The following is a 16576-nucleotide window of genomic DNA, read 5'->3' as shown; positions in this document are numbered from 1 at the left end:
AATGATGGCATGGGAAATCATTTAAAGGACAAAGGGGTTGTATTTCAAATGAGGGAAATTTAGAAATGACAGCTTAGAGTGTGTGTAGTTGATGTAGAAGGTAAGGACTATCAGGCAGTAATTACATTGGGTCTTTATAGCTCAAATCTACAAGTGTTTTTGTCATTGAGGAAGGTGGTGAAAGATGGTTTGTAGCCATGGAGCTAATGTTTACATTCAAAATGCATTGATAGCAAAAAATTCTTCTTTGGTCTTATAGAGAAGTGATTAAAGCTTTTCATATTATGCCTGATGGATGGGGTAATTAGAGTTGTCCAACAGTCTTTGGGTTGCTTTTTTTAAGAGGTGATTCATCATTAGAAAGTGTAGGCAGATGTGGTTGCAATGGTGATGGTGTTGGGGCTAGAATTGAGTGAGAATAGACCAATGATTCAATGGGTGGTAGAGGCTTTATTCCCTAAGGATTTGATAGTGGGAATCAATTCAACTCTGGAGTGGGCCTTCCTAGGTTGTGGCTTCAATTATAGTGAGTGATTTGTAAATGAGGAAGAATGGAATGAAGTGGGGAGGTTTTCCTTTCTATGGTGACCAAAGAGAATAAACCACATGGCCTATAGGGAGGAAATTACAGAAGCTTGGGAGCAGTTAAAGGAAGAAATTCAACATTTTGAAGAAAATAAAGGGCATTGGTTAGTAGGTTTTATGGTGTCTCATCCGCAAAGGCAATGATTTGCTATCCCACATCGAAGAAGGCTAGTGGTGTGGGTAGTTTTCCCACATAAATGAATTATGGTTTATAGTTTTTTGTGTAGAAGAAAATGGTGTTTTTTGTAAGGATTCAGCATCTAGAAGGGTGAAGGATTATGATTGATAATATTGTGAAGGAAGTTTAAAAGAAACATGTTTTTTTGGGAAGGACGATGATGGACATATTGGTGCTAACGGAAAGGAAAAAGGGAAGATGTCGATGGTGGTTCTTTTTGAAACATTGGTTTTTTGGATGTTCACAAAAAATTAGGTTTCATTTCAAAGGGATCAAAGTGTATAAATAGAAGTGTGTGAGAGAAGTTAAGATTAATGGGTCATGGAAATGGTGAAGTCAGGAAGGATGGCAGCAATGTAGTAGCTCGAAGGTGGGTTGATGGACAAGTTCATGGATGCAACCTGGAAAACCTAGTTGTTTAATGATGTAGAATCTGGATGGTTGTTGGTGTTTGGTTTTGGGACCTCATGCTTTGTAATGATTATATGTAATAGAAGGGTTCAGTTAGTTTTTATAGGCCTTATGTCAAATGGTTGTATAAGTTATCTTTCTATGTATTGTAAATTTCTATATTTTAATAAAATATCATATTATTGACCTATATATATATATATATATATATATATATATATATATATATATATATATATATATATATATATATATATATATATATATATATAGTTGGAATAATGATACATTTGTCATTAGTTACAACACTTATTTGATTCTGAATGCTTACTGAGTTCATCACTCAATTTACAGTTCATACCGAGCATTCGTTGGTTACCAAGTATGTTCAGCAGTGTTTACCGAGTCAGAAAGGTAAACAAAGGTTTTAGTGTTTACCGAGTCAGAAAGGTAAACAAAGGTTTTAGTGTTTACCGAGTCAGAAAGGTAAACGAAGGTTTTAATGTTTACCGAGTCAGAAAGGTAAATGAAGGATTTAGTATTTACCGAGTCAGGAAGGTAAATGAAGGTTTCAGTAGTTACCAAGACAGAAAGGTAAAAGAAGTATTCAGTGCTTACCAAGTGAATCGAAGGAGTTAATTTCTACTGAGTGACACAATGTTTACCGAGTCACCAGTGGTTACCAAGTTTCAAGCTACTCAGAGTGATTAGTATGGACCGAGCCCCTACCTCTACCAAGTGCATGACGATGTCGTGTAATATAGTGGATGCCGAGTGTCAGAAGGTCACCGAGTGAGTTTGAGGAACCTAAGTTTTCTACTATCTGGCCGACTCAGTAATGTTTTGTCCACTTGTGTTTGGCCGACCTTATTGCTGTAAATATTGGAATGGTATATATGTAATGTATTGTGCCATTTGCAAAAAGAAGAAAGAATGAAGTGAAGTAATAGTGAAGTAAGAGCGAATTGAAAGAGAATCAGCAGCGGTTTGCTTTGTAGGTTTGGTGATAGTCACCTTACCTTTCTTTCGTTGGGGCTCTTCTTCTTCCTTTTCTTCATCTTCTCCTCTCCCTTCTGTTATCATGAGAGGTCCAGTATCAGCTTTTAGCTTTTCTATCTTCCTCCTGCCTTTAGAGATTGCTTGAGGAAGCTTGATTTCAAGCTCTATTCTAACCTTTGCCTCTTCATAGGTTCCAAATGCAGGCAACTTGGGATCCACTGGTTCATTTACCAGTGCCTCAATGATATCTCTGGCATCATCAATATTTAGCTCATAGGGCAATGGTTTTACCCATGCCACTCGGGGTTTGACTGCCTAGATGTAGACTCTGTCACAGTCAACCATGAAACAAACATCATCCTTATACTCTTCAACAAGTTTCAGAGGTATCCTGAACCTGTTGTTCATCTTTTCCTTGAAATCTTCAAAATAATTATCCATTACCTTATCAAAATTCATACCCATTTCTGCTATGAATTCATTTATTTGATACAAAATTGGAGTATCTTTCCTCCATACAACTGCACCCTTAGATGGAAAGAATTTCTGTACATAGAAAAATAAACAAACTAGCAAAGAACCAAATTTACAAGGGTTTGTCTTTGCAGTCCTTATGCTATCCATGTTTTTATTCAATTGTTTTAATAGCACATTAGCTAGGTCAAACTCCATATTTTTCTTTACAATCTTATATGCCAAATCTACAGCCTCATAGGGTACACTATTCAGCCTGCTGGAACTATACAGTTTGTATGCAATAACACAAATACCGAATTTCAGTTTTATATCTGAAACATTGTTGAGCTTTAAACCTCTGCCATCCCATTCGGCTTGGGTTAATTTCTGAAGTTCATCTCGACCTAGGTTTTTGGTGGTTTTGGCTTTGGTCAACATTGGTAAACCCGTGATCTTGTGGATCATCTTCTTTGTTATGAGGATGGGTTGCTCTAACCACAATTGACCATTATGCACACGGCTTAAGATATACCTCACCCATTTCACTTGGAAACTTCTTGGTAGATGTGGGATATGGGTTAAACCTTTGGTTTCCAAATGTTTAAACTCAGGTTTTAGGGTTCCATCCACGCATAACTCGGCTAGGGTACTATCCATATCTAGTGTCTCTATTTCTTGCACGGTACACTTGAAATGAGTACGAATATCATTGATAAGAAGTACCTTTGGAGGGATCTGCGATTGAGCTCCATGCGGGTCGAGTGATTCAGCGATGGCAGGAGCAATTTTGAAATTGGGCGCCTCCCATTCAGCTCCCTTCACAAGCATTTCAAAACCTCTTTTCGCGTTACTGCCACTAGTGCTTGCGGATGCCATTGCTGCTCGGTGAGAGAACAATTTCGTAACACAAATTCTTTGCTGAAAAATTGCCTCAAATCACTTGAACTCGCTTGGATGCACTTGAAAATATATTTGTTCTGTGAATTCTGGATTCGTGGTGAAGAATGAGATCAAATTCTTTCTTTTTGATCGAGATCCTATCATTAATGCTCGGGTACGAAGGTAGCTGAGAATTAGGGTTTTATAAATAGTCACCGACTTACTCAGTAAACTTTGCAACTCAGTGAACACACAAAACCTTTCTTATTTTCCCGACCAAGCTCGGTAAAGTCTGAAAACCAACCTTACTCGGTAGATGCAACACTGTGAATTATGACTTGTATCTGCAATACTGATTTATCATTTCCACTCCTTCTTTCTGGAACTGCCTAGGATATGGCTTGAAGATGCAGTCCCTTATCCTTCTTGATAAGTTTAATTAGGAATGGTGGAGTCACCCATTCTTAGAGTGACATTTTCTTCATTTGAATTTTCTTGCTCAGTAGACTTAGGAATCCACTGTTGTTTCATTTGTTTTCGAATATTATCAGCTCTAGTTTTCTTTTCATCTTAAACCTTTCCTATATTCATGCAATTCTTGGCTATATGACCAAGTTCAGTACAAGTAAAGCATCTTATGGTTGTATCTTTCTTCCTTAGGTGATGCCTTCTACAGTTTGTTCCTATGTGTCCATATTCTCCACAAAAGTGACATCTACACCAAGTATTGTAATCCCAACCAAATATTGCTTTGACAATTTGTTCTACTAGATTGAATGATTTTGATCTACATTCAGATGCCTTGTGTCCTTGTTTCTTGCATTTATGACATTTGCCTTCAAACTTTGGTTTCTCCTTGCATTCATTGGCTTTGTGACCATGCTGATTGCAATTGAAACATTTGCCATTGAATTTACCTTTACCATTACTCCAACATTTGTTAGATGTATGACCTATCTTGCCACAATGATTACAAGTGGGTCTTTGATTCCTTTGGGTACCTTGTTCAGAAGATTCACCTTCTTCCTTGTATCCAAGACCAGCTTTACCTTTTTGCTTATAAAAATTTTGCTCATTTTGCTGATTCAATTGATTCATGTCTGCTTGAGATTTCATCATCCTTTCATTGACTTGTTTTTCAATATTTAGATCATTTTCCAAGCTTTCATTGATTTGTCTCTCAGTTCTTAAGTCATTCTGTAGACTTTCATTTTGTGCTCTGAGAATCCTGCTTTCTTCATTTGCATTGGATAGTTGATCTGCTAGATCTTCATGTTCAAGTGATTGATTTTGAGTTTCATGATTTCTATCTTCCAATTCTTCTTGTGCTTTGTTTCTTTGTTCCAAAACTTCACATAGCCTGATTGACTGTATTTCTTGCTCTCTTTTAAGTTTTCTTATCTCTTCTTGCAGAGATCCATTCTTTTCTAGAAGTTCTTTGATTGTTTTGTCAGCTTCTTATGTATTACTTGATGGTAACAAATCTTCAATCCTTTCTTCAACATAAAAATGGTCATTTATTTGTCTTGCAAGTTCCTTTCTTCTTTTTAGGGATTGAGAAAGATGTTCCTTTGATTCTTTGAGTTGAACCATGGCCATCTCCAAATCTAGCTTCTCATTCTCAATAGTTTTGTCAAGTTTGAATATCTCCATTGTCCTTGATCTTTGCTCAAGCTGTCAAGCTCTGTCCTGAGAACCACAAAACTCTGATACCAATTGTTGAAAATATTTAGGACTAACAAGGTTACTGAGAGGGGAGGGGTGAATCAATAAACTTTAAAATTTAAACCAATTCAGCATAATAACAAATTCACCATTCATTCATCTACTTTACTGTATGCATGAAAAGATTAACACACTGATTTGGTGACCCAGAAACCTTTCAATTTGAAAGTAAAATTGGGGTGGGGATGATGCCCACGAAACTTCAATACTGTCGTGTAAAGTTGGCCAGTTAAGGCTTACAATGATCACTTCTGGTGATCTACCCTATTAGGAGCAAGTAGGACTGCTAGATCCACCTTGTTAGAGGATTTACAAACATACAATGAAGTATGAACTCTATTAGGAGATTTACAAAAGACTGTTAAGTCTACCCTGTTAAAAGATTTACAAAACTGATTCACCTATTAGGATGAAGTAGTGGATCTGCTTGCAACTGGTTTGCTGATTAGATCTTATGTACTGATCACTTAATGTGATGGATATATCTTTGCTGCTCCTTGATAACCTTGCTGAATACTCCGCTGTTGATTCTCTTTCAATTCATAGTATTCTCCAAGAGAACAAGACAGGGAAAGAAGGAACCTATATTTGTTAAGCCTCCACTCACCTTTGAAGCAAGACTAAAGCAATTAGATGAAGGAGGTAGCTTCACAAACTTCAAATCATTAAAGTTTGAAACTAGAACAGAACAGGAGAAAATGCAGATTGAGGATCTGGTACTGAACAAAATGGGTAAATGGAAATACTCCCCGGACCAAATAGCCTCTCAGATCTCCAAAGAGCTATTGGAAAGATTGCAACCAAGATGGGAAGCTGCTACCAAGACTGTCAAAGACATTTATGAGCAGACCCTGAGGAATCTTCTGCCAAGTCTCTCTAATGCTGAAGTGAAGAAATCACTGAAAGATCACGAAGGTAATATGATGATTAGATTCCACACTTGTTTGATACTTGTCAAAGACATTGAGCATGTAGTAAATGATGCAACAAACATGTGGAAAAATATCTATCATCTACACAAACCCAGTGAGGATACTATTGAAATCACGGACAATGACAGCAGTGATAATAATGATAATGATGATGATGATGGTGATGACATTGAAGACATTCTAGAAGACCTGCAATCATTAATGTTAGAAATTGAGGGAGAAGCTAAAAGAGAAATGGAGGAAGAAGCAGCCTCTACTGGTGAGATTGTGAGCTCAATAGCCTCATCAATTGAACAATCTCTACCTGTCTCCTCTCAGCTCCAGGTTTCTGCAATGCAAGTGCCAAGCACTTCATCTACCGAGCTAGCAGTCACTTCTTCAGTTACTGAGCTTCCAAGCACATCATCAACCACCGAGTCATCCACTGCAGCAGTCACTTCACCGAGTGTATCTCTTCCACCTGCAGCTTGTACAGTAAGTCTTCCAAGTTTCATATCAATTTTGTCTTCCTCAGCCACATTGGCCCCAATTTTTGCTCCAGTCAGTTCTCCAATTGTAAATATACCAGTATGCACATCATTTTTTACTAGTACATAATTTTTGGGAAGTATATCAAGTTTTCATACAGCCAGCACTTCTTTTAGTTTACCTTTAGTTGGTCCCATTCCAGTTTTGACTGCTAGTCCTGCAGCATCGACCATTGTATCTACTTCAAAAGGAAAGGAGGTAAGTACTGTAGATAAACCAAAGACACCCTTGAGACTGCTGCTTATAGATAGTGATATAGATTTGGATGAAAAAATTGTCATTCCACAGATAAATCTAGAAACTGCTACAGTTAATGAACTGAGATTGGCTAGTCAGCGTCTAGAGCAAAAGGCACAGCAAATGCAACTAAGGAATGAAAGGGATAGAGAATTCAACATCATTGAGAGTGCTAAGAACATAATAACTGAGGCTATAAGTGTTGATGTGGATTCATCTCAACACATTTTGTTACAGCTAGAAGAAGCGGTGAATAAATTTAATGAGGATATTTCAAGACAAGAAAAGTTAATAGAGAAAGCATAATGGAAATTTGAAAATAAAGTGCTTGAGCACATTGCTCAGCACTTAGCAATAAAATAGGGTGAATTAACCTCAATTTTGTCTGACATTGAAAATTCTTTTAATAATGTAACCTCACTTTTTGCAAAACTTTGTGATGTTACCGAGTATACAAAGGAAATAAAAGAAAAGTTGAATAAAATTGATGAGGATATAAAGGTCAGTGCCCAAATGCTGCAATCTGACCACAGTGCAAGTTCATCCCATCATCTGAGAATCAAATTTTTGTCAGAGAAACAGGCAGAATTGCTAAGAGAGGAAGCAAGGATCAGGTCTACTCTGATTGACATCCAGAATATGATCCTTCCTGTCATGAACACAATGCAAAAGCACATTGCATATTCAAAAACATTGATCCATGATAAAAACTTCTCTGTTGCAAACCATGTGATTGAACTTTCTGCAGAAGTTCAAGTAGCTCTCTCCACATGTAAAATCCTGCAAGACAATTGGGATAAAACTTTGCAACTAATTCTTTAGGTACATTCTGAGTTTATCACACATTTTGGTGTTTCCATGTAAATACACTCTTTATTCTTTGGCATTATTGTCAAAAAGGGGGAGAAAGTAATATATAGAGGAAAATCAGACACAAAAGGGGAGAAGGTAATAAAGTAATAAAGAATAAAGTCATATAACTCATGTAAAAACCTTGTGTATATTGTATGGGGGAATTATATGTAAGGTAGCCCATGTATATTCAGCACAGCAGAATCAAATCAATTTTGTCAGATCTTGTATATAAATTTTGGCTCATAAGTGTTTTTGTCACTAATGCCAAAGGGGGAGCTTGTTGGAATAATGATACATTTGTCATTAGTTACAACACTTATTTGATTCTGAATGCTTACTGAGTTCATCACTCAGTTTATAGTTCATACCGAGCATTCATTGGTTACCAAGTATGTTCAGCAGTGTTTACTGAGTCAGAAAGGTAAACAAAGGTTTTAGTGTTTACCGAGTCAGAAAGGTAAACAAAGGTTTTAGTGTTTACTGAGTCAGAAAGGTAAACGAAGGTTTTAATGTTTACCGAGTCAGAAAGGTAAACGAAGGATTTAGTATTTACCGAGTCAAGAAGGTAAATGAAGGTTTCAGTAGTTACCAAGACAGAAAGGTAAAAGAAGTATTCAGTGCTTACCAAGTGAATTGAAGGAGTTAATTTCTACTAAGTGACACAATGTTTACCGAGTCACCAGTGGTTACCAAGTTCCAAGCTACTCAGAGTGATTAGTATGGACCGAGCCCCTACCTCTACCGAGTGCATGACGATGATGTGTAATATAGTGGATGCCGAGTGTCAGAAGGTCATCGAGTGAGTTTGAGGAACCTGAGTTTTCTACTATCTGGTCGACTTAGTAATGTTTTGTCCACTTTTGTTTGGCCAACCTTGTTGCTATAAATATTGGAATGGTATATATGTAATGTATTGTGCCATTTGCAAAAAGAAGAAAGAATAAAGTGAAGTAACAGTGAAGTAAGATCGAATTGAAAAAGAATCAGCAGCGGAGTATTCAGCAAGGTTATCAAGGAGCAGCAAAGATATATCCATCACATCAAGTGATTAGTACATAAGATCTAATCAGCAAACCAGTTGCAAGTAGATCCACTGCTTCATCCTAACAGGTGAATCAGTTTTGTAAATCCTTTAATAGGGTAGACTTAACAGTCTTTTGTAAATCTCCTAACAGAGTGCATACTTCATTGTATGTTTGTAAATCCTCTAACAAGGTGGATCTAGCAGTCCTACTTGCTCCTAACAGGGCAGATCACCAGAAGTGATCATTGTAAGCCTTAACCGGCCAACTTTATACTGCAGTATTGAAGTTTCGTGGGCATCATCCCCACCCTAGTTTTACTTTCAAATTGAAAGGTTTTTGGGTCACCAAATTAGTGTGTTAATCTTTTCATGCATACAGTAAAGTAGATGAATGAATGGTGAATTTGTTATTATGTTGAATTGGTTTAAATTTTAAAGTTTACTGATTCACCCCTCCCCTCTCAGTAACCTTGTTAGTCCTGAATATTTTCAACAATATATATATATATATATATATATAGCTTCACTAGAATTTATCTGACAGAAGCTAGACAACATCAATACTTCCTCTTAGTTAGGGAGGATAAACATATGGTTAGGTATACCTCAATGTAATATAAAAATATCTGTGATGAGAAGATATTTAACATTTTGACATCACATTTGATATCATAAGTATTGGCCTCGACAATATCAACATATGATATTCACCACATACTTAAAATATTCATAAGTTATGTACACACATTCTCAATTATGCTTACCATATGAATAGTCATGGTCTATTTAAGGAACTTAATCCACCATGCAAGTAATATTCTATTAGACATCATAAGATGACCATCATAAAAGAAGGCTATGGTTTGTTTAAGGAACTTAATCCACCATGCAAGTTTACAATCTATTATGATCTGATTCAAACATCATAAATGTCTATCACAATAGAAGGTTAAGTTATTGAAAGATCGTCACCTTTCAATAACTTCTACAAATACAAGTGATAATCATTTGGAAGTCTCCATTTCCTCATGATGTGCATAGGGAGTAGGCCCATCAAAATCATGCAATCACTCATATAGATTTTCAGACTCCCTCTCAATATCAATATTTTGAGCTTCTCATCCAATGATGCTTGTAATAGAGTGTCAAACTCCCTTTGAATCTAATATTAATCCTTATTTTCCTTCGGTTTACCTTTTCATGCTCTCATGTTATCTTCTCTTAGCTTTTTGAAAAGTGAGGAAAATAAATATAGCTTGGTCCTTTTATTTATAATTGAATCTTTCTTCTTATCCTAATATGGAAATATCATAGATTTCAATATTCATCCTTAATCCATTTAAAATTATACTCTATATGCACCTTTGGGAAGCATTCCAAAATTATTGTCTTGTTGCTAACTGAGAATACTTCTTTACTCAATCTTTTACCTTAAGTATAGGTGTTGGTCCTATATAATTTATTCCTTACAAGCTCCAATGGGAAAATGGTGTGCATTCCTATATAGTCTCTTTGATTCGTTGTGCTTTCATTGGGACTCATTTTCATTCACTACCACTAATTCAATGCCACCCAATCTCATTTTTTGTTTCGATGACCTATCTATTTTGCCTCCAATTATTTTATTTTGATGGATGTTTATTATCTTTTCCGGTCCAAGTCAAGTAAATGTTTCTCCCAAAATAGTGACTATCGCTCTCCACATATGGAATCCGCTTGATGACTAATTGACAAGGTTTTATTGTTGATGATTGGTTTCTTATTCCAGGCATGACTCTAATATCTTGTACCTCACTTATGCATGGGCATCCAATTATTGTTTGTTCCAATATCTCAATCCAGACTGTCATAGCAAAAGGGGTGAGAGAATCAAATTGTTTATTCTTAAATATTATGCCTTTCTAGACATATGTGATTACTTATTGTGATAGTATTACAATACAATCTCCATATTTAATCATTTTTAGTTTTGGTCACAACCTCATAACAAGAGATCACTCAAAGTATAGAGAACGAAGACATTTAGCGAAGAACATAAGCAGGCATCAAAATATATCTCAGACATCATCAAAATAAAAGAGGATGAATTTCAATATGTGATTGGTAACAATGTTCATCAATCTTTGCTTTGAAATAGATTAATTTAGCAATCTTCAGAATGGAAGGATATTGACTATAGATAATATATCATATGAGAAGACTTAGGTGATTTAAGCTTCTAGAATTGTGTTTTGATCATATCTTGCTCTAATATCATGCAAAGCTTGCAGATGTAATAGCACTACTTATTAAGGTATGTATCTTTCAATTGCAGCAATCAATTATATTTATATGGAGAATGAATTATGAATAGACATGTGTCTTCAAGGACATGTTCATTCATAATAATAAACATCATAATTGTGTATACACAAATTACACACACACACACACACACACACACACACACACACACACACACACACACACACACACACACACACACACACACACACACACACACACATCTCACATATATTAAATATATATACATATCTTCACTAGAATTTATCCGACAAAAGTTACAAAACATCAACAGTTAATGTGGTGTCAATTGACACATGTGTTGTAATGTGGCATGCCAAGTGAGATGGATAGGTAGGATGGCCTTTGAGTAACCATATAGAAACCCTAGGTGGGATTTCTTGTTTAGAAAGCCAAGAAGATTACCCCATCACCTATTTTTGTAGGTTGACTCTTGGTGGACTTTTCAAGGCAAAAAGGTGACTCCAAGGGGTAGTTTAGGGTTAAAATAACTTGTCTCGGGGCTGTACTAGGGGTTGGGGGCATTTCTAGGCCATTTGAGCTTCCCAAAGTCTAATTATGACCTTTCAAAATGCCTTAGAAGAGAGCAATGACCTAGGGGATAGTAAAGGGGTCTTTTATCAAACCAAGGAAAATCTACCTCATGATGGGTAGTAGGTGAGAGTGGTTGAGAGCCTTCTTAGAGGAGTTATGGAGAATGTGGTACGCTAATTCTCACTCTCCAATTTTGGGAGACTACTAGTAGAGTTAGAAGAAGTTAGGCATCTTGGAGATTTTGGTTAAGGCAAGAAGGAGATCTTGGGAAGGAAGGAGAAGAAGCTTGGTAGAAGAGAAGTGGCTCAAATCAACCTAGTGCATGTTTAGAAGTAAGGTTGGTACCCATACCTTGTGAATTTGTGTTTATGTAGAATGTTATATCAAATGTTTGTTCATGGTGTGTTACATTCTTGATGTAGTGCTATAATTTTGAAATGAAGTTGTTTTTCTGTGATGTTTTGGTGTCTATGTGTGATTCTTGAGTTTTTCTTTGATTTTGTTGTTGCGTATGGGAGTTTCAAGATGAGCCTCACCCTTGGGAGGGAAGAGAACCTTGTTGGGTGAAGGGTGTATGGGGAATGCATTTAGGTGGAGTCTTTCCTTGTGAAGGAGAGAGATACCATATGGGTTTTATCTTGGGAGGCAAAAGGGATTTTGCTTAGGGGCCATAAGGGTTGTGATGGAAGCCTTGGGAAGGCATGTGGAAGTTTATGTGGAAGCCTTGGGAAGGCATGTGGAAGTGTATGTGTAGCCTTGTGAAGGCATGTGTTGTATTTTCAATGTGGATTATCCCAATATGTTCATTTCCACCTTCACCCTTTAAAGGGATCAAAAGCACGATCCTATGTGTAGCCTTGTGAAGGCATGTGTTGTATTTGCAATGTGCATTCTCCCCATATGTTCATTTCCACCTTCACCCTTTAAAAGGATCAATAGCACAATCCTAAGTGTAAGCCTTGGATGGGAATATTATGTTGAAATGTGACATTGTGAATGTATTGTAAAATATACTGTGCAAATGTAGTTGTGTGAATGGTTGCAATGTATGTGTTTCCCCATCTAGTAAAGGTTCTCCTAGCTCGAGTGGCCTTGAAAAGGCCTATGGCTGGGAGGTGAGCTTCCATGGGTATATGTGGATTTTCATTGGAGGTTCTTGTAGGTTCTTGGAGCTCAAAAATGAAGACTATTGTTGTTATTTCTATTTTTATGCAAAAAGTCCAACCATTATGTAATGTAGATGGGAGAGTCTCCCATTAAATGTACCCACTTTTGGTGCTTTGTTGACAAGTATTTAGAAGAGTTTAATTGCATATTATGTGTGAAAAGGAAATGTAGTAGTGGACCTACTATTCTACTTCATTAAAAATACATAGTTGCATATTTACAACTAGAAATGTTGATGGGTTTATTGTAATGGCAGTTTGTAGTTGTTGTAGTAATGAGAAGGACAGAAATAAAAGGCCTATGTTTTGTAAAAGGAATGTAAAATGTAGTGTTAAAACAAATAGGCTAGTGGATTCTTGTTGGAAATAAAAGTGCTTGTCATTTAAATTTATTTATTTTAAAAGGAAGATTTCTATTCCTGAATGTTGTTCTATTTTATAAAATGAGTCATGAAGAATTTGCTATTTCTATTAAAATGTATGGTGTAGAAGAAAAGAAAGTTAATATTTCCCTAAAATAGGGCTGTTAGTGATTCTATTACTATTTTACAAAAAACAATCTTGGCTATCTATCTAGAGTCTTGGGCACTACATCCATCTTCTATTAATATTAACCAAGAAATAGAGATTAACTAATTTTAGTTTTATTTTCAACCCCTACACTCTTCAAGAGGAATATTGTTTTCTCAATCTAGGATCTACTATTCTTCTTTTGGTATCAACTCATTCACTTAATGGCTCAAATGTGAGTCATTTATTACTTATAGGATGTTTCTTGTGTTTTACATTCTTTTTTAGCTTTAATGGTCTAGATCTATGGCTCTAAAACCTTTTATATCGACACTCCTTAAAATATAAATATAATGTTCAAGCACTCATCCTTTGCTAAAAAGAAAAAAATAACTTGTAAGGCATCTTAACTTGCATGTTTTCTTTATCTTCGTCTTTAATGTTTTTGCCACTAAAATAGAAAGGTAAGGAGCCAAAGGATCATCTTGCCATATTGCTTACAAATTAACAAAGAATCATTGTAGGCTATTATTTATCATAATGGAAAACCATGCTTTAGTTATGCACATCATTACCCATTTTACCCAACATTTACTAAATCTAGATGTCTCGAACATTTTTACTATAAAGCCTCATGTCATTCAATCATATGTTAGCAACATACAACTTTGTTGTCATAACTAAGTCCTCATTTTTATAGAGTAAATTAGTTCATGAGATAGTATAGTAGAATCCAAGTTATAACCACTAGCTGGAAAGCCCAATAGCTTTGTCAATGTTAAGCCTTAAGAATATCTTATTCACTATATTACATAACATAACAATCTCAATTTGGAGAAAGAAGATGCATTACTCAACCTAAAATAGCTACTAGAAAAGTAAGTTTGAAATCTTCCAAAATCCACTTATCCTAGTGGATTCATTCAATAGAACTATGATATATTTCCCATAATATCCAATAAGCCTCAAAGAAGCCAACAAGAAATTCATTCAACCTAAAGCCAACACTATCACTCTTCAAATCCATAATCACCATCTTGTATTCTAAAAAGAAAGGCATCAAGGAGGCATCATTCTCCTCTTGAGAAATTAAACATGGAATTTAAACAAGCATATCATCACCTAGATTGTCACCATTAACCTCCCACAAGAAAATATTTCAAAAGTTATTGCCTCCTCATTGGTATCCTAGTATTGAGATACTTCAAACATCACTTTTTATAATACAACATATTATTTATTTTCTTCCAAAGTATGTGTAATTATGTAGAAGTACATAATATTTGCATTACTTTGTTTCACTCCTTTTTACCAAATTTCCACATTCAAAAAATATCCTCTTTTCTGCCTTTGTAAGTGTTCTTTTACATAACTTGTTATAATTGGTTGTTTGCATTTATATTAATCTACACAAATCTTCTAATTCCTTGATTGTTTTCTCTTCTTCCAATAAAACTTAACTGAAAACCATTTTGTTACAATTCATCAATTACTCTTTTATGCATTTTATCTTTTAGGAAAGTCTAACTCACAATATGATTAGCTAGCCCTTAGCTACAACCATTTAGGAATGCAAACATGGATCCTAAGATGTTTAAGCTACATATATGAATCTTTTGTTCCCCTCTATCACGTCTAGTCAAATAGAAAAAATATCTAATCTTACCATTGGGAACATCAATACTTATAAATGCCACCTTTACACAAAATAAAAGCAAACTTGCAAGATATAAGATAAGCTAATTTTATTAATATCCAACAAAGGCCACAACATGGGTCTATACTAGAAGCTTACAACCAAGATAGCTAACAAACGGAGCACCAAACGATGTCCACAAGATAACAAACATGTTTAACCTTTAACAAAATAGTAAAATACTTCCATCTTTTATTAAGTCTCCTCTTTTAGAGGCACAATCAAATAGATTGTTGGCTTAAATGCAATCCAAAAGATCCTAAGCTAATTTAGAAAGACAATAAGAGCTTCCAAACTTGTTCACTACAAAAAGAAACACATTAAAGCCTCTTAAGAGGAAAGACTTGTCAACAAATCCCTCTTATTTTCCTTTTAAGTTTCTCCTAAACATTTTTTAGCGAGAGAATTAAAGCCATATAAGTTCAAAAAGAAATATTCTTATCCTTTTGATAACCTTCAAATAAATAGCACATCCAACAAAACCCAAAAACAACAAGTTCAGCTTTTGTTGCTTACGAATTCCAAACCAAACCCTATCCTCCTAAAGGAACTTTGACACATCACCTTGTAGTGGCATTTTCGCACTATGCGAAATCATCTCTATAAAACCTTCCTTTGGACATTTAGTTTGAACTAAAATTATCGTTTGATTTCCATTTAAAATGACGCTTCTCAATAGAAGATGCCTGTTAATGCCCCTAACATTCCAAAAGAGGATATTCAAACTTCTTAGAGGACTCTTCTTTTGGTCATCTTTATACTATGAAGAAATTCAATAATGGTTGTCAACCCCTCATTTCAATAATTTCCTCCTCTAGTAAATCTACCTCTAAATTTGTGCCCTTCTTTTTCCAAAGTTACCAAGAGGTGCCTTCAACTACAAATACTTTTCTTAATACCACCTCTCATCTCTTTCACTACACTAATGATCTCTTTCATTCCTTTTCAATTAAATTCTCTAAACTTTCTTCTCATCACCATTCTTGTACCTTCAGAAGGATAAGCAATTTTCTCTAAGATTTGAATGTGTCCTCATATTTCCTCTTCAATGAAAAACCCCTTTTTAAGATTGAACATACTTATTTGCCCTTACAACAAAGGGCAACATTGAACATACTTTTTGATAGATATCCTCATCCCTCTAAATCATGACTCATGATAAAGCAATTTAGTATAGTATTTAAAAATATTTTTCTACCTCACTAAACATGCCTAACATCTTTAGAGAATATTATTTAGCTAATCATGATTGTTTCAATATGGTGTTGGATAAACAAAAGGATGAACGACTCACCTTTAACTCCTATAACAAGGGTTTCTACATTTCATCACCTCAATCAAAGTTGAGATCATCATTGTAATCATTAAGACTACATTCAATATGTTGGACTCCCTCTAACCATCAAGATTTTCCATCAAAATTATTTACTCTTTAAAGAACAACCATTTTCTTGAGTTATTAACTAAATTAAACTACAAACAACTTCAAATGATTTTTGCATAAAGTAAATTATATAACTATACTCAATAATAATATTGTAGACTAAATTTAAACAT

At 35.2% G+C, this 16576-nt stretch overlaps 1 pseudogene; it reads right to left on the bottom strand.

Annotated features, from left to right (window-relative positions):
- Positions 1–6866, bottom strand: part of LOC149552995 (ATP-dependent Clp protease ATP-binding subunit ClpA homolog CD4A, chloroplastic-like) — a 55192-nt pseudogene extending 48326 nt beyond the window's left edge.
- Between the last annotated feature and the right edge of the window lie 9710 nt (positions 6867–16576).

This window comes from Cupressus sempervirens, chromosome 6 (genome assembly GCF_028749045.1).
Source record: "Cupressus sempervirens isolate cs-2001-9-10 chromosome 6, ASM2874904v1, whole genome shotgun sequence".
Classification (NCBI taxonomy): domain Eukaryota; kingdom Viridiplantae; phylum Streptophyta; class Pinopsida; order Cupressales; family Cupressaceae; genus Cupressus; species Cupressus sempervirens.
Note: the sequence above shows the minus strand (reverse complement) of the source record. Positions and strands in the feature narration are given on the sequence as shown.